This window comes from Panthera onca, chromosome B1, assembly GCF_046562875.1.
Source record: "Panthera onca isolate mPanOnc1 chromosome B1, mPanOnc1 haplotype 2, whole genome shotgun sequence".
NCBI lineage: Eukaryota > Metazoa > Chordata > Mammalia > Carnivora > Felidae > Panthera > Panthera onca.
Window position 1 is genome coordinate 65,016,335 of NC_138342.1, and position 20,219 is coordinate 65,036,553.

General features: G+C 36.1%; 1 long non-coding RNA gene across 3 annotated transcripts in view; it reads left to right on the plus strand.

The window, feature by feature from the left end:
* Positions 1-20,219, plus strand: part of LOC144616168 (uncharacterized) — a 69,837-nt gene that overhangs the window by 37,506 nt on the left and 12,112 nt on the right. For 2 of the 3 annotated variants that reach the window (XR_013555232.2, XR_014137593.1), the window contains one exon: positions 14,699-14,850. The exons of the other annotated variant lie outside the window; for it this stretch is intronic. This is a non-coding gene — a long non-coding RNA (uncharacterized LOC144616168). The remainder of the gene's footprint in view (positions 1-14,698; positions 14,851-20,219) is intronic. 3 annotated transcript variants of the gene reach the window in all.

The following is a 20,219-nucleotide window of genomic DNA, read 5'->3' on the forward strand; positions in this document are numbered from 1 at the left end:
GCCTGAAAACCTACCTATAGAGAGGAGTGTAGAAAGCCAGAGGGGAAAGGGCAACATTAAAGCCTTCTGCTGAGACATCCTTTCTGACAAGAGCCTGAGACAGAACACTCTTGAACAGCTACTTCTTCTTGAGCAAGTGATTAATGTTGTTGGCAGAAAGACATGACCACAACATATAGCTTAGCAACTCAGTCTCCTGTACCAGATTTATGAAGCCTGGGTCAATATAAATTGTTTTAAGAGAGCTCACAACCTTGTAATTCACTAGGGGACAATGATGGAAAGGAAAACATGGCCTTGGTGTTGTCTTTGCTCATCATTTTCATTGGCAGATGTATAATTGAGTAAAAAACTATCTTGGCATTTAATGAGCAGGTAAAATATGAAGAATAGCTCTCTTTGAATCCCATCTTTAATCTTCAGTGATAGCTCAGGCATTAGAGACAAAGGTGAGTTTAAAAGGGGCAGAGTTGACACGCTATTCCATTAGAGGATTCATCAACCAAGTTCACTGGTTGAATTGAGGTATTTATTTTTGTGTTTTTACATTTCGAGTAAAAGAATTCTTTTAAAGCATGCACATGTTGGGAAGATATTTTGCATATGAAAACCATGCCTTTCAAAAGTACATAATTGAACAATTCAACATAATACAAAAAGTTCCTGACTTTGAAGTTTATTTTAAAGTCAAATGGAAACAACCATCTACACTATTATCTTCATGTAATATATATCCACCTAGATGATTTTTAAAGGACCTTTCAGGCCATTAGACTAAAATAACAAAATAAGTCATAAGCACAGCATCACAAGCTTATTATCACCCCATTGTCATCTAAAGGGCTCATTCCTTTTATTACATCTATTTCTCATATTATCCTCTTTTAAAAAAGCATTCATACTTAAGCAAAATTGTTGTCATCAATAAAAGCATTGTCTGAATTACATAGTTCTTTAAGTGTGGTGTTCACTCTTTAAAGTTACTCTATGGAACCAACTCAGAAAGGGCAGTCATTCATTTTTTGTGAGAGGCACATCCTGGATCCTGAATGAGATGAACAGTATTTAATTTCAGTTGTAGTTATAGAAGGGAAAGGAGGAAATGGATGAGTCTCCAAGAAGATGTCCAAGTGAAAATCAAAATGGAAAGTTGGTAAATAACTGTGGTCATATCAACTTAGATTGGTTTACAGCATGTCACATGATTTTGCTACTCTATTTACTAAATGCATTTCTGAAAGTTAGTTTAATTTTTTTTTAACTTTTTAGTTTAGTTTGAGAGACAGAGAGAGCAGAAGAGGGGCAGAGAGAGAGGGAGAGAGAGAATCCAAGGCAGGCTCTGTGCTGTCAGCTCAGAGCCTGATGCGGGCTTGAACTCATGAACCATGAGATCATGACCTGAGCCTAAACCAAGAATCAGACACTTAACCAACTGAGCCAACCAGCGTCAGTTTAAATTTTAGTAGGACTATGCTGTACAACCTAAAAGTAAAGTAAAATAAAATCAATATTTTCCATAGTTTTATTTGTTTGATGAAAAAGCTAGATATCTGAGAACAAATGTCAGGGTGAATTTATCTTTCATCTGAATTGTGTAGCAAGAATATTACATATGTCATAATCTGAGTACTACCAAAGGATCCTTGTGGAACTGCATTTCCAACACAGCATGTCTGGACGGTATGTATGTCTCGAATTCATACTGTCAATCACTTTTTCAGAGGAAAGTACCAACAGTCCTTATTAAAGTAAGAAAACAATTCATTGACATAGTAATACCTCATTACAAATTAGTTTATGAGATTAGCTAAATAGTAAGATGATAGTGATAATATTAGCTAACACCTGTGATAGTTGAGGACACAGGGCATAAAAGGTTGGGGGCACAGTGAGGCCACATAGTATCAATGGTGTTGCAAAATGGAGAATATTCTTCCCACATACACACCCACAAAGAGAACTGTAATGCCTCACAGTCTTGCTGAGAATCAGTGATATATAGACTGAGATGGAAAAAACATATTTGTGCATACACAAATATATATACGTATACATATATGCACACACACTTATAGAGGGATATGCACATATACATATACGCACACACACATGCATAACAGGTTTATATAAATGTGAATATAGCCGAGACATTAGTGATAATATGAACTAAAAGAACAATAGTGTCCTAAAATCTAAGGCAAAGAATACCAATATGAAATCTACAGGGTTAAGTTCTAAGTACACTTTTCATAAAATTATATTTAATTAGGTTCAAACAGGTATATCTCATTTAGAACTTTTTTCAAGTTTTGCCATTCTTTTCAGTCATTTCATTATCATTAAGTATTATTTATTGAGGAAATGCATGATTGTTTATTAAGGGATTGAAGTAATTATTATTTATTGAGTGCTCACAATATGCCAGGGACGGCTGGCAGAGCGTAAAGGGACACTGTCCTACCCTTGAAGAATTCATCAGATAAAGAGGAAAGACAGATGCACTTGGCCTTAGCCTTTAATGAGGTTATCGGTGCTTATGTTACACGAAGAGGATGTTCATGCATATGAGCGTGTGTGTATTCAGTCAAACAGTATGCCACTGACTTGACTATTTCATTTCATCACCAATTAATTCATAGAGGTTTGGCCCTCAGAAAGTTGAGATGAAAGTCACATATCATGTTGGAAATTAGTACTATTATTGGCCTTGTATAATTAGGAAAGGGTCCCTGATGGTGTTTGGTTCCTTAAAATCATCAAGTACAAATGCTTTTAAACATAATAACAATAAAATAAAATACTATAATAGATACTTGTATATATACCAGTGAGAATAAACATATGTTAATGTTTTATTATTATATTAGTTAACATCTATTGTATTTATTTATTGTATTATTGTATTATTTATTTATTTACTTATTTATTGTGTTTATTATGTGTCAAGAATGAGGCTTGACATAATTACCTCACAGAACCTCCCACTCCTTTCCATTTCGTGCCGACCAGAGGTACCTACACTGATGTATATCATTCCCCTAAGGGTTTTTGTACTTTTATTCTGTCTATATTTATCCATAACATAACTTATACTATTGGTTTGTTTGCTTTAAAAATTTATACAAATTTTACCATATGACAGATACCTTTAGGTAAGTTACTTTTTTCACTCAATGTTCTATTCTTGGGATTTCTCCATATTGATACATTTATTTTAACAATATGAATGCTCCATGGCTATTCACCCTGTGGTCCACAAAAAAAGCATTAGATGATTTCCACTTTTTCATAAGCATTGGTCCCCAATAAACATTTGCACCCAAAACTCCATTTCACCATCTGCTTCTTAGAAACCAGCCTGTATAGCTCAGGCAGGTAGTTCCAGGCAGTGTTTTGTGATAGGTTTTTGATTCCTAAAACAGATATCCAGACTTTTATGATGCTTATAAGCCCTACCCATTCTTATCCTTCTTATCTCAGTGACTCCCTCAATTTCCTGCTATTTCTAGAAGCTCTATTTTCACCTTCTCACCTTTTTTTCCCCACCACATAAAAAGACAAAGAAAGGCCCACGTCCCATTCATGACAAGGCTTCTATGTGCATTCTGGATCTTATTCTGCTCTTTGGGGACTCGGGTCTGGTATCGCATGACTTCCTTCTCTACTGGCTTCCCCACACCTAGGTCAATAAATAAATTGAAGTCACCTTGTTTTAGAAGGAAGCAGTAACAAAAATATAATCTCTTTTGATCTACGAAGTCCAATATCTGACCTTTCCAGCCAACCTCCCCATTAACTTCTTATCCCACTGAAATCTGGCTTTTACAACCACTAGTTCACTGAAATTATTTTTATCAAGGTCCCTAGTGACCACTTGATTACCAAATCCAATGGATATTTTTCAGTCCTTGCCCTACTTAACTTTCTTCAGGACTTTCAAAAGTTAATCCATTTTTGGAATTTTATTAACATTGTAAGTATTTCAAGTACACAAATGTCTCAAATATAAAAATTCACATAATAAATATAACAGACACTCATTACTTATCATTTGGATTAAACGAATACAGACATTTTGCCATATTTTTAACTATATTAATAAATATATAAAACATAAGGGATGCCTAAAAATCCCCATCCTTTCCCTGTTTCTTCCTCTCCAGGAGTAACTTATAACCTAAAGTCATTTTGTATTATATCCACTTCTTCCTTTTCCAAATATTATGATTCATTAACACATCACTCTTTCTTGGTTCTCTCACACAATTTGACTATCAGTTTTTACAATCACTTTTGGGCTCTACTTCCATCCATATATTCCTGCTACAGGTATTCCCTGACAGTCTATTGAAAATTGCCATTTATATATTTCACAAAGGCAAGTGGGTGGAACCAGAACTAAGTTCATTGTTCCCCCACAATAATTAGAGTGAAGCCTCCTGCTGGAATAAATAAGCTTGTTTGTCCCCTATATTAGTGCAGTAATTTTAAAATATGTCCACAAATTTTTTGACACTCTCCCCTTCAAAAGGTGGAGCCTAATTCCCTCCCATTGACTATGAGCTGGACTTAATGACTCCATTCTAACGAATAGGATAAGGCAGAAACTATGGTACACAGCTTCCAAAACTAGGTCATTAGAAGGCATTGTGTCCTCTCTCTCTCTCTGTCTCTCTCTCTCTCTCTCTCTCATCTCTCCTCTCACACTTGCTCTGGGGTGAAACCTTCTAAGTCATAGGGACACTACTCATGGAACTCTGTCAAGAGGTTCATATGTCTATGAACTGAGGTCTTCTGTCAAGAGCCACTTGAGTGAGTTATCTTAGAAATAATTTTTGGTCCAAGTCAAACCTTTCCACACTAATGACTCTTGTAAGTCAAAGGGGCCAGAGTCAGAAACCTGTGGGATGTCTTGATTCCCCAACTCCTTCACCCCATACAGGTAATCAGTCACAAATCTTGCTGATTCTAACCCCATAATAATTTTTTTCCAATACATTTTACTTTCTTTCTCTTCTGTCATTACAGGCTAAGACCATGGCAACAATCTCCCACTGACAGCCCCACAAACTTTGCACACTCTGATCCATTCTCCTGCATAACTTGTCAAACTCCACATCTGATTATATCTCTCTTTTGCTTAAAAATAAGTTCTAACTAACAAAATAGTCCTGATTAGTCCATTACCAAACAATTATCTTCTAAGCACTTTAAAATAGGGGGCAGGGAATGGTTAGACATGACATTGGAGTCTTTGAGTAACTTTTCTAAGCTCATCTCATGACATTTTCCTCACTTCAAATTACAGATTTCAGCCATGCTAAACTTTTATAATTTCCCGCCAAGTGGACCATGTTCTCTTTTGCTTCATTAATACTATATATGTCTCTCTGCTCCTCCTTCATCTGTACTCTTTACCTACTGAGTCTCATTTAAAGCACCACCTTCCCCAAGAAGTTTTTTCTGAGCACCTAGTCGGTATTTGTCCACTCTCCTATAACCCCCTATGCACAAATATCTATCACTTTCTTTTCTCTGCCACTGGACCCTTTTGGAATTAGAAGCTTAACTATGCTTGCGTACATAGTAGATGTCCTCTGAAAGATTTTTTTGAGGCAGGGGTGGGGCAGGGGGAGAGGGAGAGAGGGAATCTTAAACAGGCTCCATGCCCAGTGCAGAGCTCCACAAAGGAGGGCTTGATCTCATGACCATGAGATCATGACCTGAGCCAAAATAGAGATTTGGATGCTTAACTGACTGAGCCACCCAGGCACCCCCCCAAAAGATATTTTTAAATGACCAAATGCATGTATGGATGAAGCAAGTCAAATTGAAAATTTAGTTTCTCAGTCTTTCTAGCTATATTTCAAATGCTCACATATGGCTAGTGGCTACTCTACTGTACAGTGTAGATTTACAGAAGATTTCCATTATCTCACAGAGTTCTATTGGACAGTGCAACCTAAGATTAGATTAACTAGAACAGGAATATTTAAGACGAGAAAGGGAAAACTAATGATAGCTAGTAAGAAATAGGAGAATAAAGAAAGGAGGAAATTGGTTATGATTTCTAGATGTCATGATTAGTTGATGAGTTGACAGACATAGGAAATGCCAAGCTATGCAGAGGCCAAGATGAGAGATTATTTGTGCCGTTGCTGTGGTAGTTGTTGAGTGTGAGATGACAGTTGTACATCCTGGTGGATATTTCCTGTGTCACTGTCCAAAGTTAATATAAAAAACTCTGTTCTACAACTTGCCTTTATAACAGGAGATCCTTCATTAAACATTTTCCTGTTTCTCCTGTTTAATTTAGAGAACCATCCCCAAACAATGCTGGATTCTCACTGTCCTTATGATGTCCTATGTTTAGAATAAATGAGTTTTGTGAAAATCACCAAATCGCGTCGTTTCTCCATTCGGAAATATATATTTTTTCCTGTGTATTAAATTTAACCATTTAAAAAGTTCACAATGGTATCATGGGGTAAATGTATAGAAATTTATCAAGCATTTGAACTTTTTTAAAAATTGCCCACAAAGACATCAAAGGACTTTAAAATTTTCTCCTAGAATGATACAACACTAACTCCTACTTTAAAACACTGACATACTGCTCCTTAAATGCTTCAATACACTACTCTGAGCAACTACATTTATCTTGTAAAAGGCATCAGGGGTTTATACAAATACATATTAAGTATGATAGATTGATTACCTTAGAATTCATATTTTGTCTATAATGGAACACAGCTGTTAGTACTTGCCCAGTAATTGACTGGTTAAATTTTCTGAATATAGAGAATTTCCCTATTCCATAGAAATAAACTTTGTTTTTAAGCCAAATCTCTGAGCAGGATGTTGAAGAAATCTGTGTCCTAAAATATCTTTGATATCTCATGCTCTAAATGTTTTAAAGAGCATTAAAAATTATACAAAATTCTGTCCAATTAATTAAATAAAACTGACTTACATTTTCCTTTTTATATATTAATCTCATATCACATAGGAATCAAAAGATGTTTTTGAAATAAGCCATTTAATTTTTCTTCCAGTTTGTATATCTAAGCCAGTCATGGGACATCACATTTCTTTAATTTCAGGTGCCCCCTCCCCCGCCCCCCACAACCTACTCCTCTATTTTCACGTGTGTTTTCCTTGTTAAACTTTATTTGCTGATAATTAGTTTATGTTCTTCTGACATTTACATTGTTTAGTGGGTTTTATTTTTATGGTATTTTTATATTTATTCCAAAATGTAAGCCTTTTTTTTTTGAACAGTGAATCTTTATATTTGACTTTTTAAAAAAAAATTATAATTTACGTAAAAAGTTTTCTAAACACTTAGTTCTGTTGATAGTTTCTTACATCTATGTAACTATCACCCAAAACAAAGTACTGATTCTCAAAGGTTTGCATACGTTTAAAATCTGTGAGAGGGTTTATTAAATACAGATTCCTGGGTCCCTCCTTCTGAATTCCTGTTTCTATTTCAGTAGGTCTGGTGTGGGACCCAAGAATATGCACGTTCATCAAGTTCCCAGGTAGTACTTACATTGCTGGTCTGGACCACCCTTCAAGAGTGACCAGTTATACAGCATTGTATTCATACCCAACACATTCCTTCATTCTCTTTTCCAGTAAACCCAATACTCTGCACACTGCCTATCTAGCCAATTGCTGATTTCTCTCACTGTAGTTTAGTTTTGCCTATCCTTGGACATAATATAAAAGGAATGATTATTTTGTGTCTTCTTTCACTCAATATGAGCCACTGAATTTTTTAAGAAGTCAAACAGTCATTGTAACATATATGTTTGGTCTTCAGATATTTTGAATTTTTGATTTCTGTATTTTATCTTTCATTAATTGCTCATCTTTTTTTTTTAAGTTTTTTTAAGGTTATTTTTGAGAAAGACAGAGACAGTGTGTGAGCAGGGGAGGGACGGAAAGAAGGAGACACAGAATCCGAAGCAGGCTCCAGGCTGCAGGCTCCCAGCTGTCAGCACAGAGCCTGACGTGGGGCTCGAACTCACCAGCTGTGAGATCATGATCTGAGCCAAAGTCGGTCACCCAATCGACTGAGCCACACATGTGCCCCACTGCTCATCTTTTATATTATTTGTATTTGATATGTTAAATTTTATTTTGATTTATGCTTTGCTATACTTATTTTATTTATTATATTTTTGTGTCATTGAATTAGACTTACTTTTACTTTCCGTTCTATTTTAATCTTTCTATGATAAAATGGAAACCACTGAATTTTAAGAAAGAATTTAAGTCATTTTAATTTGTGATTGTAAATTATATACTGGGTCTTCTGTCATTCTGGAACTTTAGTTTCCATAGTTTGTCTTTATTTTATGGTTATTTTATTGCTCCTTTTTATGATCTTCGTATAAACAACTTTGTTTTGTTTAGCTTTATTTTTGTCTTCCTCAGTTATTTGGAAATAAATAATTTACTTTTAGCTCTATAAATGTTTACTTTTGAAATGACTTAAAAATTTTTTTTCAACATAAGTGATTCTAAACACCAAATTCAATAAATAATTTACACATTCTTATTCTCCCGTATGTAAAATCTCAACACAGGCTACCTGACCAGGTTCTGCGACTGCCCTTTGCTCTAGGTAAAAGAAGTGTGTTTTAACCATTCAGCAAACAACCAGTGTAATTTCTTTGTTTCTGCTCATGCTGCTCTATAAAAGTCTTTCTCTTCATGCACCTCTTTGGAGTTCCTTTCTACCTGTTGATTGGATGCTGCCTGATTCATGAATCGCTGAATAAAAGCCTATTTGGTCATTAGATTGTGGAAAATTTTCTTGCGACATAAGTTAGCAGATTAAGCGAGGTAAGTGATTTAGAGTGTAAGGTCTTTCAAGTTCATCATCATGGTTTTATCTTTTGTCTCTTTTTTCTTAATTTAAAAAGATTCTCTGTGTTTTCAATGTGACTAAATAAAGATTCTGCAGAATCTATTCTGATAATATTGTTTTTTGTTGATCTAGCTATTCAAATTTTAGTTTCTTTCTAGTTTTTACCTTAACTCACTTAATTTCCTCTTCATCTCACTATTGTAGTCTTTGTATCTCACACTATTAACTTTTAATTTCATTCTTTCCTTTTATTATGGATATTTATAAATAGCTGCATCAGAGATTCCAATCCAAATGGCATTTTAAAATGGAAATATATCTGCTTTTGAGTAAAATTATAATTTCTTAAAAATAAAATTCAGTAGCATCACTCTTTTCTGTACATCAACTGCTATATTTAAATTTATGTATCTAAATCTTCATGTGCATTTATTATGTGATTTTAATAGTTTTTATAATGAAATCATAGTATAGCTACATATTATAACCTAGTATTTTTAAATAAGTATATATGTGTGTATATATATATATATATATATATATACTTATATACGCATATATATACTACACATTTCCCATGTGATCGAGTATTCTTCAATATATCATATGTACCAGAATTTAATTTATTGCTGCCCTATTATTGTTATTTAGTTGGGTTCCAATCCTTTATTATTATTGATTTGTTACAATATTTAATCATATGGTTATAATTTTGTCTTTAATTTTTTTCTCTTTTTAGAAAACATAAAGCAAATTTATTTGATTCTAGAGAATGCACATACTAATTGCCTTCCAGAAGAGTTATTTATTCTCAATAACAGTAGAACAATATATGACACTAGAAAACTACACACACATACTCACACACACACACACACACACACACATTCTTTTTTTTAATGGTGCCAATTGGTGATTGACTCAATATCCTCTCGCAGTGTTCTTTAGCTTTGTAACAGGAAAATTGAAAGCAATAATTCAGAATTAGGGACTTGCTATGGTGGATGTGTGGCCAATGGCTATAGACAAAGAACAATACTGTTGAGCCTTTCAAAATTACTAGTAAAGAGGTGTTGGTTGGCATGAGGAAAACCAGAATTTTTCCACCTCAGTTTCAATAAATTGGATTGATCTGAAATTAAAACAAACATAAATTTTCAAATGCCATTATGCAGATCTGAGTAATTTTTAATTCAGTTTCATTCTCAAAGCATATGATATGAATTTAAATTGTTACTTGAAATAAATTTATTTCAAGGAAATATTTTCACAGGCCAAATTCTTAAATTCACTCTCTATGTTAGTGTGATAGACAGAATAATACTCCCCTCACCCAAAGATGTCCAGATCAAGTGATTATGTTACTTTACATGTCAAAAGGAACTTTTCAGGGGCGCCTGGGTGGCTTGGTCGGTTAAGCGTCCGACTCAGGTCATGATCTCATGGTCCGTGGGTTCGAGCCCCGTGTCGGGCTCTGTGCCGACAGCTCAGAGCCTGGAGCCTGTTTCAGATTCTGTGTCTCCCTCTCTCTCTGCCCCTCCCCTGTTCATACTCTGTCTCTCTCTGTCTCAAAAATAAATAAACGTTAAAAAAAAATTAAAAAAAAAAAAAAAAAGGAACTTTTCAGATGTGATTAAGATGAAGGTCCCTGAAATGAGATTATCCTGGGTTTTCTACCCAATCTAATCATTCCTTAAAAGTGGAAGAGAAAGGCAAAAGACTAGGTCTGAGACATGCAAAGTGAGGAAGTCTGACTTGCCGTGGTTGGCGTTGAAGGAGGAGGAAGGAAGCCACGAGCCAGTGGATGGGGTTGTCCCAAACAGAAACCCAGACACCTTAATCCTATAACCTTAAAGAAAGAGATTCTCCCTTTTGGCTCCATAAAAAATGCTGTCGGACTTCTGATCTACAGAACTGGAAGATGGTAAATTTGTGTTGTTTTAAGACATCAGAGTTATGGTAATTTGTTATATCAGCAATAAAAAAAACTATTAAAATTAGAGATAAGAAGCCTCGTAACATTCAAGAATCATGTTTCTATCTTTTTCACTGCTGTGAATCAGTGACCAACAAAGTGCCTTAGCATGTTGCCAGTAATCAGTAAATATCTATTGATTTAACTAATTAATCAAGCTCCATACATTGTTTTCATTATTTTGGCTTTTCTTAGTAGGAGAAATAGTCTCACTAGAGTTTAGAAGAGGAATAGAAATTAAATTCTGTTTTGTAACTAGCTTAAAAATTTAAACAAAACCCTGGCAAAAGAGTAATTTCTTATGTGATTAGCTAAATATAGCTTTCTATGAATGGGGAGGTTGGATCCTTCCAATGTAATGCTTGATCTCATTTTATTTGATTAGGCAAATTATGGAACGACAGCACGAAATGCATTGCTATACTATTGTTGACTCCAAAATGTGAATCTCGTTATAGCAGTGGCCTTGAGGCCTTTTAGTGTTGAATGGAAATGAACAAGTTATACTAGTTCAAAAGAACGTTCACACACACACACACACACACACACACACACATTAATTATACTCTTTTGTAGAGGAAAGCTTAACTCTTGGGCTACAATTAAAAAAAAAAGAGAGGAAATGGCACATCTGTCAATTTATAAACATGATAAAAGTAGCCAAACAATATGAATGTTGCAGCAATTCCAAAAATGGAATTTCTGGGTGTGGAGGTTCAACTGAACTTGCTGTTGCTCTCAGGGGGTGGAGGTGAGGCATGGTGGTCACTAGTTCAGACTTGCAACCTGTAGTTAAGCCTTGTGGCTGCTAGTTGAGGGTGGCTCCTCAAGTCACTGCCTCTTATTTCCACTGGATGGAAGATGGATGGAATCCAGCAGGAGAATCAGAGCTCACTGGCTGCTTCCATGGAGTGGGAGGGGGTTGAATGATGGAGGCACGGGGGCTTGGAACAGCAACTTCCCACTTGGCTCCCGTGTAAACACCAGGGTTGGGTGAGCGTGGCCTGTTTCTGTTGTTATTTGGTCGGATTTGACCAAGTATTGCCAGAAAAGCTTTCCGTTGGTAGGCCCCCTTTCCCATATCCTTTAGCTGGTTGAAAGAGGCTTTCTTTGGGGTTTTCTATGTCCTATTGGGGATTCCCAGCTGGAGATTGTTGGGGAAGCCTTTCCAGGGTAATGCAGTAAGAAAACCCAGGGACCTGCGTGTTATTCCTCGAGTTCTATGGCCTCTGCTTTCTTCTTTCCACCTTTCACGGGCTTCCTATGTTTTTGTTGTGTTATGTGCAGGAATTTTGGATTGCAATAGGGAGGACATGGGAGGAACTGGGAATACTCAGTCATGGAGGAACTGGAAGTCTGAATAATCAATTTCTAGCTCATTAACAAATATTCATTGAGAGCCTAGTATGTGCCAGGCACCCCGCTGTTCTGTTATATTTATGTTGCTAAGTGAGGAGGACTAAAGCAAAGAGGGAAGGAAGGAAACACTACAAACCCTTTACAGAACTCATGACCTGGAATTGTCTTGTTCAATGTCTGTCCCCAGTTGCCAGTAAGATTGCCGAGACCAGTTTGTCTTTCTCACTGCAATATCCCATCGCCCTGTACACAGACTGGCAGTAGGTAGGCATCACCAGTATTCATTAAATCAGCTAAATATGTGAATCCAAGGCGGTTTCCTCTCTGCCTGACTTTGCTCTTACCTTTGCTTTTAATCGCTTGTAAAATGGCTGCGTTGGCTTCTGACCTCCTTGGTCAGTTTTTGGCAACAGAACCAACTCCCTGAATTTAGGCATGGTTTGTGTTAAACTGGGGGTCTTCACATTCCTGGCTGCTAAGCACAACTAACCTTTCCTACCCCCAGGACTCCACCCCAGACACATCATGCCGCCATTCTCCAGGAGCTATGGGAAAATTAGGGTGCTGAAGGATTGTGGTACCTGGCTTCATCCTCTGCAGCATTGTTCTTCACCTGATTTGTGTAGGTCAATTGGTAAAATGGAGGGGAAACATCGATGTCAAAGTAGAATAAATACCTGGAAGAGTTAATCATCACAAGATAAAAACGCAAACTATAAATCGAGTTCAGTTTTCCATGGTGAAGGGTCACTTCACCATATGATCCTTGGAAATTAAAACCAAGACTGAATTAATTATCCTTTTACTGTCTTGGGTTTTCTTTCCCTTCTTGTTCAACATTAACTGCCTCTGAAATTATGTTAAAGCAATGATCTCTATCATAATGTCCTTCAGCTGGCCCTGAAAACAATTTCCTACAGAAACCTTCATTTTTCCTAGGAATCATGTCAACCTTCTTAACCTCATCATTTTTATGGTATTTTGTTTTGTTTTGTTTACCCTTAGGGGATATTAAATTTTTATGTGGCTTAACTTATCTGTGAGTTAGACCAAAGTAATGTTTTAAAGTACGTTAAATGATTTAAAAGTATTTTGCTTCCTCAGGAAGGCTGTTAATATACACGGAAAATTGTGTGGCAGCAAAATGAGATACTCTCAGCGGTACAGAGTTTATCTAGGGTTTCCCATATAAAGCAGGCCTCATTTAGCATTAAATCTCATTTTATGTGATCAGGGTTTATTTTTAAATGGGCCACTCAGGATTCATGCTGCAAGACTTTTTTTACTGAGCATCATGGGAAGGCCATTTTTTTCCACCCGTACCCTTATACCACAATTTCACACTCAATTTGCGTAGGTTTTCACCAAATTTGCACTGTATACATAGTATGTAGCCAATACATATTTATTAAATAAAAACAATGAAAAATACATGTGGAAGTACTTTGGAAAATTATAAAAGGATATATAAATGCAAGTTATGAGTGTTAAGTGATTTGTCTGGTTTTCTTTGAACGTGCTAAGAAATCATTATTTTCAGATGTCAAAATGCTTATGTCAATAATCCGGATATCATTAGGATTGTGAAGCTGTACACAAAATTTCATAGTTTGGGTCATTTATAGCATTTTCTAACACAAATATGTTTCTTAGAAGGAGTGTGTGTGTGTGTGTGTGTGTGTGTGTGTATAGCTACATAAAGTAAAAAATATGAGAGATGTAAATGCTATTCCTATCGCATGTAGGGAATCTAATAATTTCTTCCTAAGAACTCAAGGTTCATTGGCACATGATGTAATATTTTAGGGGAAATCTGGAGAAACTGATCCCTTTTATTTCTATCATTTAGAGTTTATCAATTTGATTGCTACTTGAACAATGTTTGAAATAAATGTGAGTTTTATTGACTTTAAGATCACTCTCCTTTCTTACTATATATATGTGTATATATATGTATATATGTGTATATATATACACACACGTATATATATGTATATATATGTACACACGTTTGTGTGTGTGTGTGTGTGTGTGTGTGTGTGTGTGTGTATAATATGTATATTATTCTAGGAAAACAGTTAATAGGTGGGGGCAACTTACTATATAAGATCTATATAATATTACCTTAAACCCATTCATCAGTTTTGAATGGCCAGTTCTCAATATTTTTGTACATTTTCAGAGAAGCTCATTTTTATATTAATCTTAAGGATCATTTTATCCTGCCTTGAAAGTTTTCCTGAACTCAAGCAACTTCCTTAAGTAACACAAAAACGGAGTTACCAGACAAGTGAAATTATCAGGCGGTGGGGCTTACACTGCAGGAATGCCTGCCATTGAAAACAGAGCACCAGGCATTTCCATTCTTAAAAACACAAACATCTATCATTTTCTCAATTTATGCTCTAACCTCCTACAGTGTTGCTCAGTCCTTTTCTCTCTCTGTCTTCTTTTTTCTCCATTTTATTTCCCTTCTATTTCAGGGGAGGGGGGAATGCCTCCAAGATTTGTTTTATGCAGAGAAATTCAGTTTTGTTCAGCCGCCGCTGCAGAACTCGGATCGGAGATTCACGTCACGTGGGAGAACTGAACTGAAGCTTCGAAGAGACGACTTACAAGAGCCCCTCCTCTCTGAGTTAAGTTCTTAAGACAAAGGCTGTCATGCTCTTTCGTTCGCTACAAAGAAGAGAGCAAAGGCAGTTTATTATTCCAGTTACCCAAGCGCACAGGCAACTAGAGTACAAGATATTTTTAACTCCTCGTATTGCTTTGAATAATACCAACTTGAAATACAATTCCTCTATACGAATCGCTGTTCTTTGGGAAACATATGCATGAACTTACACAAAATTTTAAGGAAGAGAAGATCTTTCAGTACTTCACACACATCTCCCTGCTTCCATTTTTGACTCCTAATACTCTCCACCCAGGAGTTAGAGTCATTTTTTCCCATGTCTAAAGCATAACGCATCACTATCCTGCTCAACTCCAATAGCTTGCTTCCTATCATGGTGAGAGTGTCTGAGAGTATCGTCTTCTCTCCCTCTGGAGCCTTTGGGGGCTGCTTACACACTCTGCTTTCTGCTGCCTCATCTTCTCCTGTCACAGACTCTCTCCCTCCCTCTCAACCCCCCTGCCCTTCTCCATTCAACTTCTTGTTCTTACCAAGCTCATTTCTGTCTCAGCACCTGAGAATGTGCTCTTCCCTCTATCTGGAATTCTCACACCCTCAGAGAAACCTTCCCTGACCACGTCAACTGTAAATCCTTTTCTACTCAGTTTTTATCTCATCCTGCTTTATTTTCTTCATAACACACATGGCATGTATTATATATTTGTCACTTTAAGAGACCATCTCTGGAAGTCCCGTTGTTTATTTTCTAGTTCCTCACTTGAATGTAAAATCCACAAAACCAGAGATCTTATCCCCCTTCACTATTCTTTCCCCAAAACCCTTTTAAACAAATTATGACATAACATTAAGATGGGAGTCTTTTGTCTAAGGTGTAGCAGAAGCCTCAAGAGTTGAGGAGTGACATCCAAATGTGCATTACACTAGATCTTCTGGGCAGGACATGCTGTGATTGTGGAACTGGTTCCACAGGTCACAGGTCGCCTAGCATTCACAGGTCACTTCTAGCTAATGTGAGGGTAAGGAATCTAAGAATGACAAGAGACACAGGGGGAGGCCAGACCCCAGAGATCTAGGCACAGGGGTGACAAGTCCCACAGAGATGGAGTGGGGGTGGGTAGGTAGTACCATGGCCAAATTATTCAAAATAGTAGTACTCTTTTTGAATCTTTAAAAGTAACAGAAAAAAAAATACAAGTGTGAAGCAAGAATGACTAGTTCTAACTTTAAACACATGGCATCTGTTTAAAACTGAGGGGTATGTTTTAATTGAGGCAGTAGAAACTAAATGCTCCCATAATTCAAGAGGGTATAACAAGCTCAGAAATATAATATCCAGACAGTGCAGTGATGTGAGACTTTAGGAGAGATGTTGAATTATTTGTGATACACCCTTTCCTTGATCGTCTCCTCTCTAATGTATGCCTCAAAATGTCAACCTAGTAAATATTGTTTTCCTGCGTTAGACCTTCAACGCTTTAGACTTTTCAACCTGAAGAGACAGTAAAAATTGTGAACATGGCCCTATACTGACTGATCCTTCCTAAACCACCCTGTGCCATCTTTTTCCAGTCTTCTTGGCTCTCTCTCTGCTGTAATTCATATCTCTTGGTCCCCCCAGGTAGCTTAAATTTCTATTCTAGGGCATGCTTTTTCACTGTCTACAACATTCTTCTTTCCTTCTTCCTTTCTGTCCTTATCCTTCCAAGTTCTTGCTTCTTCCAGTTTTTCACTAAAACCCTCAAGCCAGTTAAATCTTCACTATTTGCAAACACAGCACTCACACATTTAAGATACGCATCCTACTTGTTACCTATTCACTTAAGGTATTTTCTTCTCCAGTAGAATGTAAGCTCAGCTTATTTATTATATCACTTCCCTAGTGATCCACATATTGTCTGGCCCTCAGTAGGCATTCAATAGTTATTTGTTGAATTTTCTGTTGTGGAGTGTGTGTTCTGGAGTGACATTATACATGGGACCAAACAATACGATTAAGACTCCATTTTAAGGGTGCCTGGGTGGCTCAGTCGGTTAAGCATCTGACGTTTGATTTTGGCTCAGGTCGTGATCTCACTATTGTGAGATTGAGACCCGCATTGGGCTCAGCATAGAATGTGGAGCCTGCTTGGGATTCTCTCTCTATATCCCTGCTCATCCATGTGCACACACACACTCTCTCTCTCTCTCTCAAAATAAATAAAATAAACTTAAAAATATATATAGGGGTGCCTGGGTGGCTCAGTCTGTTAAGTGTCTGACTTTAGCTCAGGTCATGATCTCGCCAGTTTGTGAGTTTGAGCCCCACGTCGGGCTCTGTGCTAACAGCTCAGAGCCTGGAGCCTGCTTTGGATTCTATGTCTCCTCCTCTCTCTGCCCCTTCGATGCTCATGCTCTCTCTCCGTCTGTCAATAATAAATGTTAAAAAAATTTAAAAATAAAGAAATAAATATATAAAATATATATATGAGGTAAGATCGCAGCCAATGACCTATATAAACACAGGGTGTGTCATGTGTGAATGCCACAGGATTTGGGACAAAATAGTCAATACAAGCATTTAAGAAAGGTTTTTCAAGTTCTTTTTTACATGTGTATTTCTGATGTTAGCAACATCCACTTATTTTTGTCCTTTGTCTCTAGTGATATTTAAATACCTTCTAAATAGATTTTCAGTACCATAGCATAAAGTATTACAGGGACTAAATCTAGGTTAACTTCTGGGCTTGTGCAGATAGGCCAGGTAAATTCTCCAGAGGCAACAAAAAACTGCCCATATGCTTCTCAGCCTTGTGTGAGGTTTATCATCTGGCAAAAAAAAAATGTTCCAAGAATTTATCCCTTGGCATTTTTCCTTTTCTGAGAAGAATTTCAAGTAAAATCTAAAGCAGTAGAATGGGGACAAATGGAATTCCTCCAAAAACAAAATCACTTGTGTGATGACAAGATCTAAAGAATATGGGCAGGCAAGGATTTAATGGAGACAGTTGAACTCGTATATTTTCTTAGGGTGTCAGATGCAAGGAAAATATTTAGTGAAGGTAAATCATTCTAATGTTTGTGGTAAGCTGAATAATGCCCCCACAAGATGTTTACGTCCTAATCCCCAGAACCTGTGACTATTACCATACATGGCAAAAGAGACTCTGCTCGTGTGATTATGTTAAGGATGTTGAGGAAAGAAATCAGAAAAACAAAAGGTGACTGTAGTAGAGGTTGGAATAATACATTCTGAGGATGCAAGAAGGGGCCACAAGCCAAAGGTTACAGAGGATGACCAGGAAACTAGAAGCTGAAAGTGACCAGGAAACAAACTCTCCTCTCAGAGCCTCCAGAAGGAACGAAATCCGCTGAAACCTTAACTTTTTAGCTCATTGAAACTGATTTTGGACTTCTGACCTCCCGACCTGTAAGAAAATAAATCTGTGTTTTAAGCCACTAAGTTTGTGGTAATTTGTGACAGAAGCAATAGAAAAGTAACACAAGCCCTCTCTTTTCAATTTAATTGATATCAAAAACATTTTTTTCTGAGCTAGAAATTATAGACATATGCATAATGTCCTTGGGTTGAATTTTTTGGACTGATTTTGGAAGAGTTGAGGGAAATCTTTTTTAAAGCATAGTAATCCCTCCCATTTTATACATGATTAGAAAAAATAATTTGATGCATATACTAGGTTTACTCTACCAGTTCAATGGATTTAATAATTTTGAAACCATTTGTGTATTGGTCTTTATCATTTGAATTGAATTTTTAAAAAATCATTGATATAAACATATCATTTCAATGCTTTCTGGATGGTTGTAGGAATACAGAGATACTGAACATTAATGCCACTGTGATTTTCTTTTTAGTGGTATGCCATATTATTCTAATCACATCAGTATCCTTTAAAATGAGATAAAACACACTGAATATTTACCAATATAATTTGGTCTTTGATATCCTTTTAAAAAATATACCAGTTAACATCCAACTTCTGCTCAGGTCATGATCTCGCTGTTCCCGAGTTTGAGCCCCGCAATGGGCTCTGTGGTGATAGTTAAGAGCCTGGAGCCTGCTTCAGATTTTGTGTCTCCCTCTCTCTCTTCCCCTTCCCCATGCACTCGCTCTCAAAAATAAACATTTAAAAAGTTAACTATATACGTGTGTGTGTGTGTGTGTGTGTGTGTGTGTGTGTGTATATATATATATATATATATATATATATATATATATAATCTTTTAAAGCTTTCTGAAATATTCCACTCCTTATGAAGAATCCCATGAAATTAATTAGAAAAGTCATGGAGCTTCTCCCATTTTTTTTAAACATTAAGAATTTGTTGAAGATATTTTACACTTGAACATATTGTTTAAAATATAATCTTTCTCCCCATGTGACAGCCTCACACAAAGTATTTAAAGAAGATGAAGGTCTGTCATTGCTCTATTTAATTAACAGAGACTTTTCGGATTATAAGATGTTAAAAAAAGAACTCAATAGAAGACTTTAGCGTGATAATATTAATCATCTCATTTCACATCAGAATTTCAAATGGTAATTCTATTTACAGGTGTCATCTGCTAGAACTAGTCAGTCTTATTTTATATTGTGAGTTTTTCTTTCCCCAGCTACTTACACAAATCAGATGGTGACGTACAAAAGCATGGCTAGAGGTTTACATTTGCTTCTAATTTAGCCTATGATGTAACAATTTCTCTTTTCTATCATCCATGACTTTGGAAGCTCTCAGTTCCTTTGGTTTGCATCTACATTGTTTGATCACCTTGCCTTTTAGTGCATAAAGGCAATGCGTATCTTTTGGATAGTATACATTCTAGAAGATGAACTCTTGATGTTTCTAACCAAATTGAGATCGACTTAAATGTACATTTTAATAACTTTTACAATTACTTTTGGATTATCCACTGATGTTTACAATCTTGTGAATATTACTTACCTAAAACATAAATAACTTTATAGTAATTAGGAGACAATGTTAAGCATCCATTTTCTTTTAATTCTTACTTCCAAAGTTCTCTTCTACAATAAGACAATGGTAACTTTGTGGAAGTTTAGCAATTCTAAAATACTACATATCCTGAGTAGTATTGAAATTAGTCAGTAAAATGTCTTCCACTGAATACTTCCCATGGGGGATATAAGCACAGTTATTGTCAATGAAGATTGTTTTCCAATTTCGACTAAGGAGAGAAAAGTTTTCGTTTTTCTTAACTTCACTTAAAGAATAATTTAACTTTCTTTAAATTACACAGTACCTCCTCATTAAAATTAGTAACATAAATATATTGTAACGATTTCTGTACATCTTTATACATGCCTTTGAGACACCTGCTATGACTGTAAAGTCAGAGTGAAATACACAGA